This window comes from Lissotriton vulgaris, chromosome 3_1 (genome assembly GCF_964263255.1).
Source record: "Lissotriton vulgaris chromosome 3_1, aLisVul1.2, whole genome shotgun sequence".
Taxonomy (NCBI): domain Eukaryota; kingdom Metazoa; phylum Chordata; class Amphibia; order Caudata; family Salamandridae; genus Lissotriton; species Lissotriton vulgaris.
In genome coordinates this window covers 2,083,454,562-2,083,478,269 of record NC_141689.1, presented here as the reverse complement: position 1 = coordinate 2,083,478,269, position 23,708 = coordinate 2,083,454,562, and the positions used below count along the sequence as shown (strand labels likewise).

The following is a 23,708-nucleotide window of genomic DNA, read 5'->3' as shown; positions in this document are numbered from 1 at the left end:
ATGTCTTTTTTTCAACAGGCTGGATTTTCATGGGAGTGGCGTTTCTTCAGATTCACTTTTCAGCTGGGACACTCCTGCAAGTAAGTCTTTTTCAAAAATAGTTTTATTCAGTAGGATGGAACAAACCTGACATAAGCAAAAACAATGCAGTATGTAAAAGTGTAGGAGAGTAGGGTCTGCTATCCTATGGTCACCCCAAATTTTTGCTTTTTGCTTCACTGGTTTCTGACTTAATGTGGCTGTGGGCCTGCTAATCAGACCCACAGCCTGCTGTTCTCTCTCTAAATTACTGCCAATGCACTCTAGGTGCATTACGAATTGGAACTGGTTCACCTTATGAGCCCCTGTATAAGTGCACCCTAGGTGCCCAGGGCATAGGTGTATCCAAGGCCTACCAGGGGCTGCAGCATGTATTATGCCACCCCTGGCCTGGCCTCCATATTTGACACAACTGGCTGATCACTCAGCTGGGGTAAGTCGGTGTAACCACCTCTTACTTAGGTACAGTATGTCTGTGCCTAACCCTAAACTGGACACATATGTTCCTATCAGCCACTCCTATGGAAGGCCTCATCAATCCTGGAGGCAGAGTGCTTGGAAATATGTGAGATGGTGCTCTAGCATGAGCTGAGCCTGTCTGCAGCTGTCGGGAACAACTCCCTAAGCTGTTCCGGGATATTGCCATACCATATACTCTTAAGTGCATTATAATCCTCGCGGTTAAATGCTATCTTTGGTTTGGCTTTATCAAAACATGTCGAGTAAGGTGTCATACGAATTGGAATACTATCCCCTCGCCAATTCTGGCGACGGGGATAGCATTCCACCCTTCTAGAGGGACACGACATGTGTGTAGCCTTAACCCCGGTTAAAGTTAAGCAGAGCCTCAGCTTCACAAAATGGACGCTGCCACCACAGACACAAGTCTGGCCTCCTGCTGCTGACCGAAACTCGGCAGATGGTGGCCTGGACAAAGGGTTTCCTGCCTTGGGAGGTGCGAGCACCACCCCAGACAGGATTTTGTGTATTGGGTAGGACAGGGCTGAATAGAATCAGACATGCCCGGGGCACACAAGGTGTCCCCGTGCATAGGCCAGCCCAAACCGGTTCTGGGGCCTTCCAGCCCCAGTCCTGGCGCGGAGCTGGACAAAGGAAAGGGGGTGTAACCGCCCCCCTTCCTGGTTCCTCCCAGAGGAGGGACCTAGTAGGTGATCCACCCCCTAGATTGGAATAAGAGGGGGAGCAGTGCCATTGCACAGCAGATCATCCCGAAATCAACTTAAAACTAAGAAGAAGACTGGACTTCGACATTCTGCTGCACAGAAGACTGAAGAAGAATCTCCCTTGTGGCCAAGGAGTGACCACCCTGTGAACACAGGCACCAACCAGCAACTCGACGTCTGCTTTGCCGCCGCCTCCCGCCGGAGACCGAGCCCAGAGCCCGACAAGAACCAGACTCCCAGACCTCTCAGAGCCCGATCCACAGTCCCTGCGAAGAAGGGACCCGTGGAGGCACCGAGTGACGTGGGACCGGACCTCTTGAAAGACACCCGAAAAGCTGACTGCGCAGCTTCTGAGGCATCCTCGACGTTGTGCTTTGGGGATTGAGAACCCCCACCACCGAGCAGCCCTTGCACCGAAGATCAGCCCTCCAGCATCTCCACGATCTGCGTGGGGCCCTTTTGCATTGTGCCACTCGACGCGCCATCCCGGCCACTAGCCACGCGGCCAGCGGCCATCTTGGCGACGAACCCGAAGATTTAAACAGCAGGTCTGGTTGCTCCAGACCTACCCAAGCTCCTGTGAAAAGGAGCACCCGCTCTGACCTTGCTGGTCCGAGTGAACAGCATCTTTCAACTTCTGCGTGGCTTGCATTTGCCAAGGCCTGTTTGCTCCGATCAGGTCGCCGACACCGCCAACAGCGAGAAGCCTACGTGGGACAGCTCGTGACCGACTCCTGGACGTCCTCGACCCCGGGTATCCACGTGGCTGCAGAAAGAAGCTACCCGACAACGCCTGTTTGCACCCGACATCACCTGGTTCCACTCTGGTTCCACGGCAGTCACTGGCTAGTGACTTTGAACACTGTCCCCTCTGCTTTCAGGTCTTCACATCTACAGATCCACCCTTGGATCCACCGGAACTCTTCTCATCGAGCCGCCTGCAGCATTTCCTGCTCCAAGCACCATCGACCAGCGTGACGAAACCCGACACATCTTCGACCCTGTGCACCCGCTTCCTGTGGGTGAGGTAACTCAGCTCCGCCGGTGCTCCTGCACTGGTACACATCCCAAGGGCCTGTGTTTTAAGTTTCAGCTCCGTAGGTCACTCGGAAGGTTCCTAACTTTCTAACTTTGTGCTTTTTACGCACCGTAGACTTTGTATTGAGAAGTGCGTGCACTTTGGACACTGCACCCGAGTCCCGTGGGCCTTTCCCGACTTAGCTAACTCCAGTCTCGAATAGCTCCAGCGATTCCCAAGGCCCTAGGCCTCTTCACTTTCCTCCTGGTATCCCTTATACCACTTATTTAGTATATGGTTTAGGTGGCCCCTAGGGCTCATCCATATTGTGCAACTTTTGTGTATTTTAAACTGTCTTGTGATTTAACGCTTGTGCTTCTGTGCTCATAAAGAGTCCAGGGGATTTTATAGTTAATAAATCAATATATATTTTCAATATATATCTGTGTGGTGTCCCTTTCATTTGGTATTCAAGGGGGTTGTGTATGGTATAACAGCTGGCTTCACATGCCTTTCAGAGTTTAGCCTAAGACTGCTTTGTCCACGTTACCACTAGGATAACTGGTCTACAAGGTTGAATTACAACCATCATCATAAGGGTTGCTTGGCATGGTACAAAGTGATCACTAGAATTAGTGAGCATTATATACCAGGCCAACTTCTCACATTGGTGAGCAGCGGATTGGGATCTGAGCTTGCTGTTGTTTTACCATTACAATCTTTGAGATTATCATCTGAAAGATCATACAGGTACCTGCTAGGTACATATAAAACAAGACTAGTATACTTAAGTTCTACTGAACTTAGTTGTTGTAGAGCAAAGGGAGTAGCACACCCTAGCTACAACTACTAGATAGGTTTAGTAGGTAAACACCAGTGTAGGTAGATTGCAACACATCCACCCACACTAGAGCAATGTCTGGAACAGAGGGGTCCAGTGGACTTACTCCTGTTGAGAGTGACCCTCCAAGGGCACCATCCCAGTTTGCTATTTTTCCTTTTAAGGAATTAAGACAGCTTTGTGTCTTAAGGGGTCTGAAGACAGGGCCTTCCCCTACTACAGACCACCTAAGAGAGCTCTTGGATCAGTCTGAGGCTCTAAAGACCTCTAAAGCAAACCCCACAGGGAATGCTGAAGGAGGCCATCCTTCAGAGGATGACACTGTAGACACCCCTGCCCCTATCATCCTAGTAGATGAGGAAGCCTCCACCACTGGAGCTCCTCAAGTAGATGTAGAGGAAGAGGAAGAAGAAGAGGAGGAGGAGGTGGAAAGCAGTGAGTCAGATGATGACAGAGATAGTCAGGTGCTGGTCAGTAGACTGAACCAGGCTAACTTAAGTCAACTTGGGAATGAATCAGGTAACAACCCATTCAGACCCTCAGGTGGACTTAACCAGGAGCCTAGGAGGAGAAGGATTCACTCAGGTGACTCTGACAACTCCTATGCTTCTAGAGGTTCTCATGGTCACTCCAGAAGGAGGATGACTAGCCCTCAGAGAAGGGAACATGAGACCAAATTGAGAGAATCTCAAATTAGAGAGGCTGAATTGAGAGTCCAGAGACAAGAGTTAGAGATTGCCCTGGCCCAAGAGAAACTTGCTAGAGCAAGACAGCCTAGAGAGAGTGGGGTAATAGAACCCACTGGTGGCAGCAATATCCACAAGGATAAAGACAGGTCTTTTGATAATAGGAACCTGAGTAAGATTGTGCCCCCCTACAAAGCTGGGGATGACATCCATAAATGGATTACTGCAATGGAGAGAGCCTGCAGAGTACAGCAGATCCCTCAGGAGCAGTGGGCAGCAATCTTGTGGCTCTCCTTTGAAGGTAGAGGCCGAGACAGACTCCTCACAGTTAGTGATGGGGATTCTAGAAACTACCTGGTCCTGAAGAGTGCTCTGATTGATGGGTTAGGCTTAACCACTGAACAGTACAGGTTAATGTTCAGAGATACCCAGAAGACACAGACTCAGGACTGGTCTGAATTTGTTGAGTGTGCCACTAAGGCTCTGGAGGGATGGTTGCTGGGAAGCAAGGTTACAGACTATGAAGGATTGTATAATTTGCTGATGAGAGAACAAATTTTAAATAATTGTCAGAACCAGCAGTTGCATCAACATTTGGTTGACTCAGATTTGACCTCTCCCCAAGAATTGGGAAAGAGGGCAGATAAATGGGTAAGAACCAGAGTTAAGCAAAAGAACCAGAACCAGAACCAGGGTGGTGACCAGAAGAAAACAGACCAGAAGGGTGGGGAGCAGAAAGCTAAAGACCAGAAGTCTTCAACAGGGCCCCAAACTGAGACAGAGGGTGGGTCCCAAACTTCCAAGAAGAAGAAGAAAGAAGGTCAGAAGAAACCCTGGTGTAAAACTTGTAAGAACACCTCTCACTGGACAAGTGAGTGTAAAAAGGGTGGAACCCCCAGCACTGCAGCCCCTAAGGCACCTGCACCCACTAGTACAGTTAGCAGTGCTGGTCCTCAAGCCAAGGGTTTAGTGGGAATCACTTTGGGAACTGGAGGAGATTCTGACCTAGTCAGAACTCTTACACAGGCTGTTTTGGTTTGTGAAGGGGACCTGGATTTGGTCCCTGACATAAGTCCCAGTAATCTGGGCAAATACAGACAGACGCCTTTGATTAACAACAAAGTGGCTCAAGCTTACAGGGACACATGTGCCAGTGTCACTATGGTGACACCTAACTTTGTGGACCCTGGACAATACATGCCAGGCGATGATTACCTGGTGACCAATGCCAGCAATGTCACTACTACACATAGTGTGGCACTTGTTAACTTTTCCTGGGGAGGGGTAACTGGCCTAAAGAAAGTTGTGGTTAGTGCTGATCTCCCAGTAGAATGTTTGTTGGGCAATGACCTGGAGAACTCTCTATGGTCAGAAGTTGAGTACAGGACTCATGCAGAGATGTTAGGGATATCATCACATGTCCTTGCTGTGACCAGGTCACAGGCCAAAAAGTGCCTCTCTGAACCTCAGGTCTTGGATCCTGGAACAATGGACCAAGTACCTCCCAAGAAGAAGAACAGGAGGGTTAAGGCTGTGCCTTCCCAACTGCCTACAAGTGAGGATCAGGCTTCACAGGAAACTGATCTTGAGACCCCTGAAGGAACTGTCCCTGAAGAACTTGAACCTGATCAGGTTGAGTTTCTGGGGACAGGGGGACCTTCTAGGGCAGACTTGGGGCAGGCTCAGTTAACCTGTCCTTCTCTTGAACCCCTCAGACAGCAGGCTGCTGCTGAGGCTGCTGGGAATGCTCAAGGTGCCCATAAAGTATATTGGGACGATGGACTCCTTTATTCAGAGGCTAGAGACCCCAAGCCTGGTGCTACCAGGAGGTTGGTTATACCTCTGCAATTTAGGGGCTTCCTACTCACCTTGGCCCATGATATTCCTTTAGCAGGACACCTAGGCCAGAACAAGACTTGGGACAGGCTTGTCCCTCACTTTCACTGGCCTCACATGTCTGAAGACACCAAGGAGTTTTGTCGCTCCTGTGAAACCTGCCAAGCCAGTGGTAAAGCAGGTGGAACAACAAAGGCCCCCCTGATACCACTACCTGTGGTGGGGGTTCCCTTTGAGAGAGTGGGGATTGATATTGTTGGTCCAATGGATCCCCCTACAGCATCTGGGCACAGATTCATACTGGTGGTAGTGGATCATGCCACCAGGTACCCAGAGGCAATTCCCCTTAGGACCACAACAGCTCCTGTTGTGGCCAGGGCCCTACTTGGAGTTTTCTCCAGAGTGGGGTTTCCTAAGGAGGTAATATCAGATAGAGGTACCAACTTCATGTCTGGATATTTGACAGCTATGTGGAAGGAATGTGGTGTAAACTACAAGTTCACCACTCCTTATCACCCACAATGCAATGGGCTTGTTGAGAGATTTAACAAGACCCTAAAGGGCATGATTAAAGGATTACCTGAAAAGCTCAGGCGAAGATGGGACATCCTTCTGCCCTGCCTTTTGTTCGCTTACAGAGAGGTCCCACAAAAGGGGGTTGGCTTCAGCCCCTTTGAATTGTTGTTTGGGCACCCTGTAAGAGGACCCCTGTGTCTTGTAAAGGAAGGATGGGAGTTACCTCTCAAAAAGCCTAAACAGGACATAGTGGACTATGTACTTGGTCTCCGCTCCAGGATGGCAGAGTACATGGAAAAGGCATCTAAAAACCTTGAGGCTAGCCAAGAATTACAAAAAGCTTGGCATGACCAAAAGGCTGTCCTTGTTGAATTTCAGCCTGGACAGAAGGTATGGGTGTTGGAGCCAGTGGCCCCAGCAGCACTCCAAGACAAGTGGTCTGGACCCCATACAATTCTGGAAAAGAAGGGAGAGGTTACCTACTTGGTGGACCTAGGAACTCCCAGGAGCCCCCACAGGGTGCTCCATGTGAACAGATTGAAGGCATATGTCAGCAGGGCAGACATGGGCTTGCTCATGGCTACAGATGAGGGACAGGAGGAAGAGAGTGACCCTCTCCCAGACCTGCTCACTCAGAACCCTGAGGATGGCTCAGTTGATGGTGTGGCCTTAGGTGGCAGCCTCACTGAACACCAGCAACATGACTGCAGACAAGTTCTACAGGCATACGGGCATATGTTCTCCTTGACACCCAGTCAGACTAACTGGTGTACACATGTGGTGGACACTGGTGACAGTCTTCCTGTAAAGAGCAAGATTTACAGGCAACCTGACCACGTCAGGGACTGTATAAAGACTGAGGTGCAAAAGATGCTGGAATTAGGTGTCATTGAGCCTTCAGAGAGCCCCTGGGCTAGCCCAGTGGTTCTGGTCCCCAAACCTCACACCAAAGATGGCAAGAGAGAGATGAGGTTCTGTGTGGATTACAGAGGACTCAATGCTGTCACCAGGACAGATGCACACCCTATTCCAAGGGCAGATGAGCTCATTGACAAGTTGGCTTCTGCCAAATATTTGAGCACATTTGACTTGACAGCTGGCTACTGGCAAATCAGGTTAGCTGAGGAGTCTAAAGCCAAAACAGCATTTTCTACCCCTAGTGGGCATTATCAGTTTGTGGTGATGCCCTTTGGTTTGAAAAATGCACCTGCCACCTTCCAAAGGTTGGTGAACCAAGTCCTCACTGGGTTGGATGACTTTTGTGCAGCTTATCTGGACGATATTGCTGTCTTTAGCTCCACCTGGGAGGATCACCTGATCCACCTGAAGGAAGTGCTTGAGGCTCTGCAGAAGGCAGGCCTCACTATCAAGGCAACAAAGTGCCAGATAGGGCAGAGCAAGGTTGTATACCTGGGCCACCTTGTAGGTGGAGGCCAAGTTCAACCACTGGAGAGTAAGATCCAGACCATCAAGGACTGGTCCCCTCCAACTACCCAGACTCAGGTCAGAGCTTTCTTGGGCCTGACTGGGTACTACAGGAAGTTTGTTAAGAACTATGGGTCCATTGTGACTCCTCTTAATGATCTGACATCCAAGAAGATGCCCAAAAAGGTTCAGTGGACAGAAATCTGTCAAAAGGCATTTGATGACCTGAAGAAGGCCATGTGCTCTGCACCTATCCTGAAGAGTCCTGACTACTCAAGAGAGTTCATTGTCCAAACAGATGCTTCTGAGTTGGGAGTGGGAGCAGTGCTTTCACAGCTTAATGTAGATGGCCAGGACCAGCCCATTGCTTTCATTAGCAGAAGGCTGACCCCCAGAGAGAAACGTTGGTCAGCTATAGAGAGGGAGGCCTTTGCTGTGGTGTGGGCCCTGAAGAAGTTGAGGCCATACTTATTTGGTACTCACTTCAAGATTCAGACCGACCATAAGCCCCTCCTATGGCTTAATCAGATGAAGGGTGAAAACCCCAAACTACTCAGGTGGTCCATTTCCCTACAGGGGATGGACTTTACAGTGGAGCACCGCCCAGGGACTGACCATGGCAACGCAGATGGTCTCTCCAGGTACTTCCACTTAGAACATGAAGACACAACTGGTCAAGGTTAGTCTAATGTCCCTGCGTTTGGGGGGGGGGGTTATGTAGGAGAGTAGGGTCTGCTATCCTATGGTCACCCCAAATTTTTGCTTTTTGCTTCACTGGTTTCTGACTTAATGTGGCTGTGGGCCTGCTAATCAGACCCACAGCCTGCTGTTCTCTCTCTAAATTACTGCCAATGCACTCTAGGTGCATTACGAATTGGAACTGGTTCACCTTATGAGCCCCTGTATAAGTGCACCCTAGGTGCCCAGGGCATAGGTGTATCCAAGGCCTACCAGGGGCTGCAGCATGTATTATGCCACCCCTGGCCTGGCCTCCATATTTGACACAACTGGCTGATCACTCAGCTGGGGTAAGTCGGTGTAACCACCTCTTACTTAGGTACAGTATGTCTGTGCCTAACCCTAAACTGGACACATATGTTCCTATCAGCCACTCCTATGGAAGGCCTCATCAATCCTGGAGGCAGAGTGCTTGGAAATATGTGAGATGGTGCTCTAGCATGAGCTGAGCCTGTCTGCAGCTGTCGGGAACAACTCCCTAAGCTGTTCCGGGATATTGCCATACCATATACTCTTAAGTGCATTATAATCCTCGCGGTTAAATGCTATCTTTGGTTTGGCTTTATCAAAACATGTCGAGTAAGGTGTCATACGAATTGGAATACTATCCCCTCGCCAATTCTGGCGACGGGGATAGCATTCCACCCTTCTAGAGGGACACGACATGTGTGTAGCCTTAACCCCGGTTAAAGTTAAGCAGAGCCTCAGCTTCACAAAATGGACGCTGCCACCACAGACACAAGTCTGGCCTCCTGCTGCTGACCGAAACTCGGCAGATGGTGGCCTGGACAAAGGGTTTCCTGCCTTGGGAGGTGCGAGCACCACCCCAGACAGGATTTTGTGTATTGGGTAGGACAGGGCTGAATAGAATCAGACATGCCCGGGGCACACAAGGTGTCCCCGTGCATAGGCCAGCCCAAACCGGTTCTGGGGCCTTCCAGCCCCAGTCCTGGCGCGGAGCTGGACAAAGGAAAGGGGGTGTAACCGCCCCCCTTCCTGGTTCCTCCCAGAGGAGGGACCTAGTAGGTGATCCACCCCCTAGATTGGAATAAGAGGGGGAGCAGTGCCATTGCACAGCAGATCATCCCGAAATCAACTTAAAACTAAGAAGAAGACTGGACTTCGACATTCTGCTGCACAGAAGACTGAAGAAGAATCTCCCTTGTGGCCAAGGAGTGACCACCCTGTGAACACAGGCACCAACCAGCAACTCGACGTCTGCTTTGCCGCCGCCTCCCGCCGGAGACCGAGCCCAGAGCCCGACAAGAACCAGACTCCCAGACCTCTCAGAGCCCGATCCACAGTCCCTGCGAAGAAGGGACCCGTGGAGGCACCGAGTGACGTGGGACCGGACCTCTTGAAAGACACCCGAAAAGCTGACTGCGCAGCTTCTGAGGCATCCTCGACGTTGTGCTTTGGGGATTGAGAACCCCCACCACCGAGCAGCCCTTGCACCGAAGATCAGCCCTCCAGCATCTCCACGATCTGCGTGGGGCCCTTTTGCATTGTGCCACTCGACGCGCCATCCAGGCCACTAGCCACGCGGCCAGCGGCCATCTTGGCGACGAACCCGAAGATTTAAACAGCAGGTCTGGTTGCTCCAGACCTACCCAAGCTCCTGTGAAAAGGAGCACCCGCTCTGACCTTGCTGGTCCGAGTGAACAGCATCTTTCAACTTCTGCGTGGCTTGCATTTGCCAAGGCCTGTTTGCTCCGATCAGGTCGCCGACACCGCCAACAGCGAGAAGCCTACGTGGGACAGCTCGTGACCGACTCCTGGACGTCCTCGACCCCGGGTATCCACGTGGCTGCAGAAAGAAGCTACCCGACAACGCCTGTTTGCACCCGACATCACCTGGTTCCACTCTGGTTCCACGGCAGTCACTGGCTAGTGACTTTGAACACTGTCCCCTCTGCTTTCAGGTCTTCACATCTACAGATCCACCCTTGGATCCACCGGAACTCTTCTCATCGAGCCGCCTGCAGCATTTCCTGCTCCAAGCACCATCGACCAGCGTGACGAAACCCGACACATCTTCGACCCTGTGCACCCGCTTCCTGTGGGTGAGGTAACTCAGCTCCGCCGGTGCTCCTGCACTGGTACACATCCCAAGGGCCTGTGTTTTAAGTTTCAGCTCCGTAGGTCACTCGGAAGGTTCCTAACTTTCTAACTTTGTGCTTTTTACGCACCGTAGACTTTGTATTGAGAAGTGCGTGCACTTTGGACACTGCACCCGAGTCCCGTGGGCCTTTCCCGACTTAGCTAACTCCAGTCTCGAATAGCTCCAGCGATTCCCAAGGCCCTAGGCCTCTTCACTTTCCTCCTGGTATCCCTTATACCACTTATTTAGTATATGGTTTAGGTGGCCCCTAGGGCTCATCCATATTGTGCAACTTTTGTGTATTTTAAACTGTCTTGTGATTTAACGCTTGTGCTTCTGTGCTCATAAAGAGTCCAGGGGATTTTATAGTTAATAAATCAATATATATTTTCAATATATATCTGTGTGGTGTCCCTTTCATTTGGTATTCAAGGGGGTTGTGTATGGTATAACAGCTGGCTTCACATGCCTTTCAGAGTTTAGCCTAAGACTGCTTTGTCCACGTTACCACTAGGATAACTGGTCTACAAGGTTGAATTACAACCATCATCATAAGGGTTGCTTGGCATGGTACAAAGTGATCACTAGAATTAGTGAGCATTATATACCAGGCCAACTTCTCACAAAAAGAAAACAATATTGTCTACTTTTCCTTCCATGAAGATTGTAAGCAGGGGTTAGTGACAAAGCCCCTCAAATTTCCCTGAAGTATGACAAAGGTGGAGAATCTCGAACTCAAGACACTACTAGAGTGCTGGTACACTGACCATGGCACGAAAAGAGTGCTGGTACACTGCTGTGTCACTACTAGAGTGCTAGTACTCTCCCATGCCACTACTAGAGTGCTGGTACTCTCCCATGCCACTACTAGAGTGCTGGTACTCTCTCATGCCACTACTAGAGTGCTGGTACTCTCCCATGCCACTACTACAGTGCTGGAACTCTCCCATGCCACTACTACAGTGCTGGTACTCTCCGATGCCACTACTAGAGTACTGGTACTCCCTCATGCCACTACTAGAGTCCTGTTACTCCCTCATGCCACTAATATAGTGCTGATACACTGACCATGCCACTACAAGAGTGTTAATACTCTGCCCATGCCACTACTAGAGAGCTGGTACACTGCGATTTCCACTACTAGTGTGCTGGTACTCTGCCCATGCCACTACCAGTGTGCTGGTACACTGCCCATGGCACTACTAGTGTGCTGGTACACTGCCCTCTCCACTACTGGAGTGGTGGTACACTGCCCATGCCACTATTAGTGTGTTGGTACACTGCTCATGCCACCACTAGAGTGATGGTACACTGGCCATGCCATTACTAGAGTGCTGGTACACTCGCCATGCCACTACTAGAGTACTGGTGCACTGGCCATGGCACTACTAGAGTGCTAGTACACTGCCTGTGCCACTACTAGTGTGCTGGTACACCACCCCTTCCACTACTAGCATGCTGGTACACTGCCCTTGCCACTATTAGAGTGCTGGTACACTGACCATTCCACTACTAGAGTGCTGGTACTCTGACCATGTCATTACTAGAGTGCTGGTACACCGCCTGTTAGACCTGCCTCCCCCAATGGGGTTACCCCCAGACTTTTTGCTTTTTGGCCTCCTGTTTTTGACCCTGTTTTGTTGGTTTTAGGACTCTGGGCACGTTACCACTGCTGATCAGTGCTAAATTGCGTATACAGTCTGTGTAAATTGTTGTAATGGATTAGTGTTTCCATAATTGGCTTATTTGGTTTACTATTAAGTCCCTAGTATAGTGCACTATGTGTGCCCAGGGCCTGTAAACCAAATGCTGCTAGTTGGCTTGCAGCACTGATTGTGCCACTTACACATGCAGCCTTGCAAAAGGGTCTCAGGCCTGCCAATGCAGTGTCTGTGCTCAGTTTGGTACTGCGATGTTGACCTGGCAAGTGCGCCCACTTGCCAGGCCCTAACCGCCCCTTTTCTGACATGTGAGTCACCCCTAAGGTAGGCCCAAAGTACCAATGTGGGCAGGGTGCAATGTCTGTGAAAGGGAGGAAATGTTGTGATGTGTGTAACATGCCCTGATAATGAACTACAGTGAATGTCATTTTTTACAATTCAAAGGCTATCTGTCCCATAGGATAGAAAGGGAGTTTGTTTATAACGTCTAATAAAAACAACTTTCCATTGGGACAAGATAGGAAGGTAAAGTTTAGTATGCCTGAACTCAGAATATCAAGATGCATCTTTTGGTAAGAATGGTTTTTACATTCTGGGTTTGAAAATACCACTTTTAGAAAATCAGTACTTTCTTGCTTAGCCATCCGGTGTGCCCCTGCTGGTTTGTGGATTGACTGTCTGGCTTTGGAGTGACAGGGGCTGGGGATGTGCATTCACTGTAGACAGCCACTGGTGGTTGGTTGAGGTGTGTCCTGCCTTTCTTGGATGAGCCAGGGCTGGACTGAATAGACCTGGGCTGCAATTAGAGTAGGGGGAGGAAATTTCCTTTCACGTGAATGGGCCTGGTCTGCCTTACAAAATGCCGTCTCCACCTCCTGCCGGTAAGCTGGACCTGACAGGACAGAACTGGTTTTGAATGAGCACAGGGCTTCTCTGCCACCAGTGAACAAAGATAATTGCTGTATTAACATTGGGGCCCAGATCCCAGAACTTTAGATCACTTTTGGACTTCAAGAGGAATCTCTGCCAATGAGAAGAGCTGGAAGAAGCTGCAGGAGAAGTACTGCCCCTTTGCTGTGTGCTGTCTGGGCCTGGCCTGCAGTAGCTGTTTCTGCCAAAGAGAGGAACTGTGTGTGAATCCTGCTTGACAAGGTATATTGGACCAAGGACTTGAGGTAGAGCTTTCCCCCTGTTCAAGAAGTCTCAGGGACAGCAAAGAGTTCACCATCCTTCTGGGCACCGTCTCTGGAACCACTGGTTTCAGTCACCACAGATGAAAAGAGCAGCTGACCTTATCAACGATTCCGACGCTGGTTCCGTATCCTGAAGGCACAGCAGAAGGCACTGCCGCACTTCACACAGCACCTTTGGTATACTGACCATCCCACTACTAGTGTGCTGATACAGTGCCCATGCCACTACTAGAGTGCTGGTACTCTGCCAGTGCCACTACTAGAGTGCTGTTACATGCCTCAGTGAGACATTGGAAATGGGAGCATGTGCTCGCGGCGCCACAAGTCCGGGAGCTAATGGCAAAAACTGATGAAACCAGGAAGGGTGGAGGCACATTAGGAAACTTAGTGACAATGCGCCCCAATTATTATTTTTTTCAAATGTTTGCCCCAGAGAAACTCAAAATGAGAAATGTAATAAGAATGTTCGATGTCAGTCTGCGGATTTGGTCTATTATCTCTTTTTAATCTATTGTATTTCGTTTGTCAATGACTGATGTGAGTAATCGCTTGTAACAGACTGTAATGTATTAGAATTAGCTTGGCTTTACTAGCTCAGGTGGTTAATAAACCTGCTGCAGAAATCTGTGTGTATTCTGGTTGTTGGTGTGTCCTATAGTAAAATAGTTTAGATGGCAAAGGTGTCTCTTGCAGAACACTTCATATAACTTGCGTTTCTCAGAGTTGTATCCCGGTACGATAGCTCATTGGGCAATGTGCTGACTGCAGAGCTCCTATTATGGCCTGCAGGTCACAGGGTCCAGTTCTTGTGAAATAGCCTCGTCGATCATTTGCAGTTCCAAACAAATACATGTACCCTGCAGCAGACTCGTTTGAATCCTCATAGGTTTCCTCGCCGAATTCTCTGTCAATGTTTTATCCTGCAGTTAATGACTTGTTCGGAATATTCACTGACTAGATATTAAAATGTATCGAGAAAGTAAGTTGGAAGGAGGGGCTCAAAGGAAAGTGACCCATCGCTCTATCCCACGGAGAAGGAAGGACATTCACATCTTTACAAAGGAAGAAACAGCTGAGAAGAGCTAGACAGTAGATTACAGGGGAAAGATGGATAGAGAGCAATATGCCCCCCCCCAGTGTTTGTGTGATTGCTCAGAGTTAATTTTTTCCAATTGCCAGGTCTGATGTTGGGTCTTAGGAAAAGTGCTTATGATTTGGTATTTATGTTTACAAAAGTAGTAAAAAGGATACAGTAGTTAAAGTGCAGGCCAATAATGTTTGATTCCCTTAAGGTCAAGCTTTGTCCTAAAGAAATACACATCATAAGTGCGAACAACCACCACCAAACCCAGGCAGTTAAAGTCAGATAAAGGCATTGGAGCATAATTTCATAGAATGTCTAAAATATTGCATCTGACTAGCCAAGCTGTGTGGAGAAGTTTGGAAACAGACACAATCTCAATCGAAGAGGTTTCACGCTTGCACACCCTGTATGCTTCTCCTCTAGTCAGTAAGATCAATATCCTGCATGACTAGCACAATCCATTTGAACCTGGCTTTGTATGAAGTGGGAAGAAAAACAAAAGATGTTCCTCGATTTCATGTACATTTTTACAATAAAAACAATATTCAGATCCCTGGTTCATCTTTCTCCAACTAGTGGTACAGGCTGCTACAGGAAGCGACCCATCCCTAAATTTGAGGTACAGGCACAGATCCCTAACAGGGTTTATAAAATCGTCCACGCACACTGATTTTAAGGGGAGGAAGGCACTTGGTAAACTTCCTTTAGAGGCTGAGGATGAGTGATCCCTGCATCTAGTGGCCTCTCTCCCATCATCATCTTTTTCATCCTGGCAGCATCCCCTCTCTTGATGGATTGTGGCTCAATCCAGAATTTGGGGCCCATTGGGGGACGGGGAGGGAAAGACCGACCGGAGACAAGATAAGGTGTGATAAAGGCCGCTTTATTGCGAAACAGGTGTATCTTAACAATACCACATCCTTGCCCTTTTCCGTACAAAACGAGGCCTAACTAAATATGCACATACCTGACCAAACCCCCCACCCCCACCCCTAAAACATTGCCCCCGCAAACAACATAAACATAAGTACCAACTCTCCAAACACCTGCCTCAACTGTTTAAACTCTTGCCATCTGTACACTCCCTCCCCCTCTGTCCAGGAACCTCATTCCTCCTATCCTACCCCCCCTTAACTAGGAAAAAGCGCCACCCCAACAAACTTTTACCAGCACCTGCCCCCAGCGACATCAGATCTCAGCCACCTAACCAAAAGAGGCACCTGCTCCCAACAAAACCCCTCCAGAATTTACCCCCCCCCCAGAACCAGAAAACCCCAGACCCCGCAGCCCCTCGCAACCAAGCCTCTTAGGGAGGGTGGGAGGGACAACTACTTCCCTGCCTAACTCGGCTGCTGGGTCACTGTCCCTAAAATGGTGCGCAGTGACCCAAAATGGCCGTATTTAACTAACCCCTGCCCAAAGAGAGCCCCAAACCAGCCCAATGCCGCCCAAGAAGCCCAACCAGCCCAACTCGCCTTCCTGTCCTCGTCCTATCTCTTCCCCCCCTTCCTCCCGTGGCCCAAAACCTCCCCCGGGGGGCGAGCCTCCCTCCGGCCGGCGACCCCCCGCAAAGCCCCATTGGGGCCCATCGGGGGACGGGGAGGGGAAAGACCGACCAGAGACAAGATAAGGTGTGATAAAGGATGCTTTATTGGGAAACAGGTGCATCTTAACAATACCACATCCTTGGCCTTTGCCGTACAAAACTAGGACTAACTAAATATGCACATACCTGACCAAACCCTCCACCCCCACCCCTAAAACATTGCCCCCGCAAACAACATAAACATAAGTACCAACTCTCCAAACACCTGCCTCAACTGTTTAAACTCTTGCCATCTGTACACTCCCTCCCCCTCTGTCCAGGAACCTCATTCCTCCTATCCTACCCCCCCCTTAACTAGGAAAAAGCGCCACTCGAAAGCCCCATATGGCTTCCGAGCCCCCCCCCCCCCAGGGCCCCTGCACCTTCGGATACCTGCGCACCCCTACAGCCCGATCCACTGCCTCCTTCAGCTGCACAATATATAGCTCCATCCCGTATCGTGATAAATGCACTCCATCCTCCCTGAAGAAATACACTGCCCCATACCTCAGCTCCGGGTGTTCCATCCTCCCCAAACCTTCCTTCTCACAAAAAGCCCGCATTTCCCTATTAATCTTCCTCCGTGTCCTGTCAGTAGCTGCAGGCCTCCCTGCCCCCCTCCAGCATCGTCTGGGGATGAATTCCGACCAAATGACGTAACACCCCGCCCACTGTCTCCTAATTTCCAGCAAATCCCTCTTCATTTGTTTTACTAGTGCCAGTCCTTTACACTGCACCAAATCATTCTCCCCCAGGTGAATGACTACCACATCCGGACAGACCCCCCCCCCCCGCACAACATTATTCAAAACCGGCACCAACTCGTGCCAATGCATGCCCCCTTTGCCCATCCAATGACACCTAAACAACTGGTCATCCAACTCCAAATTGAGGCTCCTGTGTTTTTCCCATTCGGCCCTCTCCGCTCTCTTTACAAAGGAATGGCCCACCACGTAAATGCTCGTTGTTGCCGCTGTAGGCCCCGCCACCGCACCTGCAAAGATGCATATATAAGCAATGGGCCAAACATGTCAACCTCACTCCACTCTTTCCCCCCGCATCCTGATGTACGTCCTATAACAGTCCGATTCCCAGCGCCACAGCCTTTTTATCTCCTCCTTGCCCCAACCCCTTCGCGCCGCCTCCGTCGCCGCCCCAATGCGGAAGGAATGCGTTCCGAATTCCTTATGGTCCTCAGCCATAGACCGCAGGGCGTGCCGCAGGACCCACAGTAACTGAGCCGCCGTCACCCGACTGGCCTCTCCCCAGCAAAAAACCTCCACCCCGTCCTGCGTCTGCCCCCTCGCCAGTTGCCTCCCCCACTCCGCCGGACAAACCGCCTCCGTTCCGGGACCCAGCACCACCCAGGTACCCTCCCCACGCTGATCTGTCTTCGACCGTCGCAGACGCACCGCCACCTCCCGGCCTCGCAACTCTACTTCCCCCCACTTCACTCCCGGCCGTCCTTGCAACCCCACCAACTCCGACACCCGGAACGCTCCAAAAAACATCCACGACATAAGCGTGGAAAACAAAACCGTCTCCGCTTGATCCCTGCACACTCCCGGTAAACGGTGCACCAAGCCTTCCAGCATCACTTCGGTAATCGGACGTCGCTGCCATGCCCGCCCCCTTTTCCCTATCCCAACCCTCCAAGAGACGCCCCCCAACTCTCCTGCAGAAGGCGCGTAACCCCACCAGAGCTTCCCCATGAACGCCACTCCTGCCAACTTCCCCGCAATCGTCACCCTCGCCAGCCCTTTGTCCATCAAACTGAGCATGAACCGCACTACCTGCTCCTCCCGACACCACTTGCCACGCTTACTTACCGCTCCAAAATGTAGAAACTCTACCCAAGCTTGTTCATACACCTTCCACGTGGACGCCGCCACAGACGACCTTACCAACTGAACGACCTGCGCTCTCCCACCAACCAAAGTTCCTCCAGCACCGGCGTCTTGACTGCGGCCGCCTCCGTGGCTAGCCCATGGAACCTCTGCCACTGTGAACGAGACAAAGCATCCGCAATGCCATTGTCCACCCCCGGCACATGCTGTGCTTGGAATAGAATGTCATGTTCCAGGCACTTCAAGACAAAAACGGGCATCAGCTTCAGCACCTGAGGCTCCCTTGCGGACTGCCGATTCACAACCTGCACCACCGACATATTGTCCACCCTGAACAAGACTCGCTTGTGTTCCAGCTCTTGCGCCCACACCGTCACCGCCACCACCAATGGGAAAAGCTCCAGGAACGCAATGCTCCTCCCCCCCGCCTGCCACTGAGCCGGCCACTGCTCCGTACACCACCTCCCTGCCCAGTACAAACCGAAGCCGGCGACTCCCGCCGCGTCCGATGACATCGTGACGTCCCACTACCAGTCCTCCGGCGGCTGCCATAGGCATTCCATTAAAACGCCCCAGAAAAGCCATCCACATGCTCAAGTCCTCTCTTGAACCGGCCGACAAGCGCACGTGATGATGAGGCAACGTCAGCCCGGACAATGCCAGCCCCAACCGATGGCTAAACGTCCTCCCCGCCCGCACCACGCGGCATGCAAAGTTCAAATGCCCGAGCAACACCTGCACCTCCCGCACTTTCACTTTCGGCCTGGCCAACATGCCCCTCACCAAGTCCATCATCACCACCCGCTTATCCTCCGGTAGGTGTGCTTCCATGGCCGCTGAGTCAAGCTCTATCCCGAGGAAGGATAGCACCGTGCTCGGACCCTGAGTCTTCTCCGGCCCCAAGGGAGCCCCTAGGTAACCCATTAGGTCCGTAAAACCATACAGCTGCCACTGGCAGCCCGTCGAACCGGGCCGACCTACCAGAAAGAAGTCGTCCAGGTAGTGCGTCACCGCCTCAGAGCCTGTGCGCCAGGAAAAAGCCCACTGCAAGAAGGAGCTGAACCTCTTAAACAATGCACACGACACCGAGCACCCCATAGGAAGTGCTCTATCCACGAAAATGAGTCCGTCAAACTGGATCCCCAACAACTGATGGTCTCCTGGATGCACCGGCTACAACCTGAACGCAGACTTCACATCACATTTTGCCATGAGCGCACCCTGCCCCGCTGTCTTCACCAGCCTCCTCGCCACGTCTACAGACGAGTACGACACCGACGCCAACTCCGCCGATATGTAATCATTCACCGACGTGCCCTCTGGCCAGGACAGATGCTGGATCAGACGGAGCTGACCCGGCTCCTTCTTTGGAACCACTCCAATCGGCGAAATGATCAAGTCCGGCAGGGGCGGCTCCTGAAAAGGACCCACCATCCGCCCTTCCTTCACCTCCTTAAAGAGCTTCTCCCGGACGATGCCTCTGTGTGCGTTCACGGACTTCAGATTCTCAGCCCACCGAGCGATCCGCGGAACCTCGTATCCCAAACGGAAACCATCCCTGAAGCTCCGACGCAGCACAGCCGCATCGTCCGCCCGCGGATACGCCGCCAGTAGAGGTTCGAGCCTGTCCAACCTAACCGGTGTACGAGCCTTTTCCCAAGGCACTGCACCCTCTCCTGCCGCCTCTTCTCCCCCCACCGGGAGCCGCCGGCTGTTGCCTGTGAGTGGGCCCTCCTCCGGGCCCCCAGCAGCGCACCACTGGGTGTCTCCTCCCGCACTTGGAACATTTGTGCCGAAAACGGCACGTCTGCCTGAGACAGGACCCCCTATTGAAGTCCCAGCAGGCCCCGACGCTGTTAGTACTTCCGGCGTCTCCCGACCCCACCCCCACACGGGTGAAGTGGGCTGTAAAGGGGGTCGACGCCAGCGGAAGCCCACTGGCGGTGTAGATAGTGCGGCCAAATTTCGCCCCACTCATTGTCTGCTGATACAAATCCGCATCCTACTCGCCCCACTGTGCCTCCGGATCAGACGCCATGCGCGCCTGAAACTCCTCGTCGTAATGCGACCAAGCGTAACCTCCGTACGTCACTTGAGCCCGCCGCACCACGTCCAGATACTTTTCGCAGTATACACTAGCGTAGATCAGGAAGGCAGCTGACCAATTTTCAATGGTCACCGGGACCTTGGGGCGCCTAGCTGACTCCTGCTCCTCCTCCTTTGAGCCCTCCTTGGCCATCAATTCCCTGTGAAGTAACTTCAGAATCTCCACGTATTCCCCTTTCCAAATTTTCTCCTTCATCGCTAATGACAAGTGCGCCCCTAGTGGCTTCGCCACCCCCATATAGGACAGCTTCCTGATTGGCACCTCACAACTCTCCTTCGCCCCGACGCCAGCCGCTGCCGACCCCCCTGCCTTTGCCGCATCTCCGCTCGCCGCGCTCCCCGACTCCGTGTTGCCCGCTGCCTCCTTCGTCTCCGTACCTACCCCTGCATCCATCACATACCTGCCCTTCACCAATCGCACTGCCTCCCCTCCCCTAGCATCCGTGCCCACAGACACCTGGCCTCCTCCAGACACCTGGCCTCCATGAGGCCCGCCCAAGCCACTCCCCAACCGTGCACCGCCCTTACCTGGCTTCAAGGCTGGCGTCCGCACCGGATCCCGCCGCCGAACCAGTTCCGCTGGGGGGGCCGTCACTCACGGCACCGTCTGCCGGGGGCGTTCCTGCAAAATACTGCCAACAACATTACTCGTCTCCCCCTCCCCCTCCTTGAGCTCCCCCTCCTCCTCCGACTCCATTTCTCCTTCTCCATCCCTCCACTGCCTCGTTAGACCACTGCCCGTGCTCCTGCTCAATCCTGCCTTGTCCCTGCATGCCTTCATCGATGCCCCCAGGTCCACACTCCCCCTCCTCCCACTCTCAGCATGATAGTCCGTGTATCCAGTCACATTCGCGCTCCATCCCCGTCCCCCGGCGGCCGTCTCGACCCATCGGTAGGGGGGCGGCGGAGACCTATAGCCTTGCCATCCGCTGTCCACATGTGCCTGGTCCCTCGGTGGAGCGCGACCGCCCGTACAAAGCTGAGCCGGTCCATCCTCTCAGCGGGTTGGAGCCGCATGCTGCTCACCCGAGCCCCCTGCCAACTGCTCCTGCCAAGAAAAAAGTGGGGAAGTCCAGCATGCCGAGGGAAACTCACCCCCTTTGCCCCCCAACCTCCTGGCGCCCCTCTCCCCCACTCCGCCAAATGCCCACCCCGTCATGCCGGTCGTCCCCACCACCCCACTTCGCCCCCTCCCCACCCAGCTCCCCACCCCGCTCCCCCTCGCCCCCCCCTGCGCTCCCCCAAAATCCCCACACGGCCCACATCCCCGCGATCCACCCCCACTACCCCTGCTACCCCCCCACCTTCATGGCTCCACTCACCGCACCCCCCCCACCCGCCCCCTCCCCCTCGGCATCCCCTCGCCCCTCCCCCAGCCTCCTCCTGCCCCACCCCCCTCTGTCCTACCTCTACCCCCCCACCCCGTGGCGACACTGGCCTGCTGGGCCCCACCACGCCCCCCTCCCGACGATGACCCCCAGTCCTGGTCGCTCTCTCTCCCTCCTCCCCCTGCCCCCCTCCCCCTCCCCTTCCCCCTCCGAATCGTCAATGAGCAAGGGAGACACCCCACCCCCTTCCACCTGCCCCCCGCACCCACTCCCCCCTCGGCAACCTGGCCCCCCCTCCCCCCACCTCCCCAATCCCCCCCACTTGGTTTCCTGGCAGCCCCTCAGGACCCCCTCCCATACTGGGCACACCCCCATCTGGCCAAACAGGTCCCTGCTCCCCTGTCCCCCCTGCCCCCCCCCCCAACCTGGCACTCCTCCTCGGCTTCCTTGCCCCCCTCTGCCCCTCTCTCCACTACCTGCCTCCTTCGCCCCCCTGAGCCTCTCTCCCCCGATCCCTCCACCCCTGCCCCCCCCCCCACAAACTGTAGCGGCGCCTTCCTAGCCCCTCCACGCCTCTTCGCCGCACCTCTCTGTCTCAGCGGCGCCCCAGCCGCTTGCTGGCCGCCGCCGCGCGCTGCTCCGCCTCCGCTCTCCCCTCTCCGCTCCCTCCTCCCTCCTCACCCTCGACCTCGGTGGCTCACAACCGCCGCCACGGCGCTGTCAGCAGCGTGCCGCGGTGGCCTTACCCGCACTTCCCCACGCAGCAGATCCATCCGGCCGGCTTCCCCCAAGAGGCGCAGAGCCTCGCGCACTCGGGGATCCGTCAACCCCTCCGCCGCCATGCAGCACCACAGGTACCACAGCTCCGGCTGCGTCGTATAACCGCACCCGCCGCCCTGCCGCTTTCAACGCCGCTCCTCTGCACCACAAAGCACCGACGACAAATTCACCTGCAAACCACTACCGCCCTCCTACTGCCTACACTACCTCCTCCTCTAAAACCATACACAATTACCACAACAACTTCCCTGTCTAACTCGGCTGCTGGGTCACTGTCCCTAAAATGGTGCACAGTGACCCAAAATGGCCGTATTTAACTAACCCCAGCCCAAAGAGAGCCCAAAACCAGCCCAATGCCGCCCAAGAAGCCCAACCAGCCCAACCAGCCCAACTCGCCTTCCTGTTCTCGTCCTATCTCTTCCCCCCCACCCTCCCTTCCTCTCGTGGCCCCAAACCTCCCCGGGGGGCGAGCCTCCCTCCGGTCGGCCACCCCCGCAAAGCCCCATTACCCAGGCGCAACTCGCACCAACCCTTCTTAAGTGTCTCTAGACATTTGATAATCCCCCCACCATTGGCCGAGATGACATCCTGCATGCCCTCTCTTAGGAGGTACAATTCATCAATGTCTCAAATTCTGATCCAATACAATAAGGGTCTCAGCCCCACCAATCATGAGATGCCCTGGATCCCGAGATCCATACAGAGTGGGACAAGAGGTGTGCCCTTCCCTAGGCTCACCAGACTTATAATAAAGTTCTTCATTGCTATACTCAGTGGACTAATGTTACAGTGCCCCCATAGTTCTGCCCCATAAAGAGCAGCCCCCCTTGCTTGGGCCTTGTAGATTTCCACTGCTGGCTGTATAGGGGACCACAGGGCCTTTTTGGCCAACTTAAGTATTGCTTCAGCCCGCTGCTTGATGGTGAGGGTACTCTTTAAAAATCTGCAGATCCCAGGATCCAGACGCATCTAACCTGATACCCACGCAGTCAAACTCGGGGACCCTTTCAAGCACCTGCAACCCCACCTTGACAACCTCACTCACCTTATCCTTCTTAGTGTACGTCATATATTTGGTTTTGGAAGTATTTATTTCAAGACCAAAATCACTGCAAAACTGGTTAAAGCTATCGATCAGCCATTGTAGACCCCTCCAGATTTTGGGCAACAACAACGTGTCGCTCGCAAATAGGAGGGCCAGTATTTTTACCCCTCTCAGCATATGGGAATCATTAGTAAAGTTAATCAGGTAAGTAATACAGTTATTGATGTGGAGGAGGAAACGGTGGGGGCAAGTACAGAGCCATGCTAAACACCTTGGTTAAATGAAAATGCCTCTGTTAATTCTCCTTTTGCTCCACGCTTTACTTTAGCAAAGTTCCCCTCATGCAGTAATCTAATTAAATGTAAGAGGTCAGTCGGAGTTCCCCTCCCACACATTCCTTCTGGGCACCAGGTCAAATGAGGCACTCAAATCAATGAATGCCAAAAAGAGGTCACCCCTGGCCAGGTCAACCGCGTTCTATTTTATCGAGAGTAAACAGAAGACCTAGTCAACAGCACTGACCCTATGCCTAAATCTAGCGTGGAGTCCTGTCAGGATCTGCTTGTCCTCGCACCACCCCTGGAGGCACTCAAAGTCCTGCTTGCAGAATTGTTTTTGAAGGTTGTCTAGTAGGCTGATATGGTGATAATTAGAGGGCACACCAGGATCCCCCATTTTGCAAATGGGAACGATCT

The 23,708-nt window shown here is 52.7% G+C and overlaps 1 protein-coding gene across 1 annotated transcript in view; it reads left to right on the top strand.

The window, feature by feature from the left end:
• CRACD (capping protein inhibiting regulator of actin dynamics) overlaps positions 1-23,708 on the top strand; it is a 926,069-nt gene that overhangs the window by 317,711 nt on the left and 584,650 nt on the right. The window contains exon 3 of the mRNA XM_086962617.1: positions 19-80. The gene's annotated coding sequence lies outside the window, so the exon portion shown is untranslated. The remainder of the gene's footprint in view (positions 1-18; positions 81-23,708) is intronic.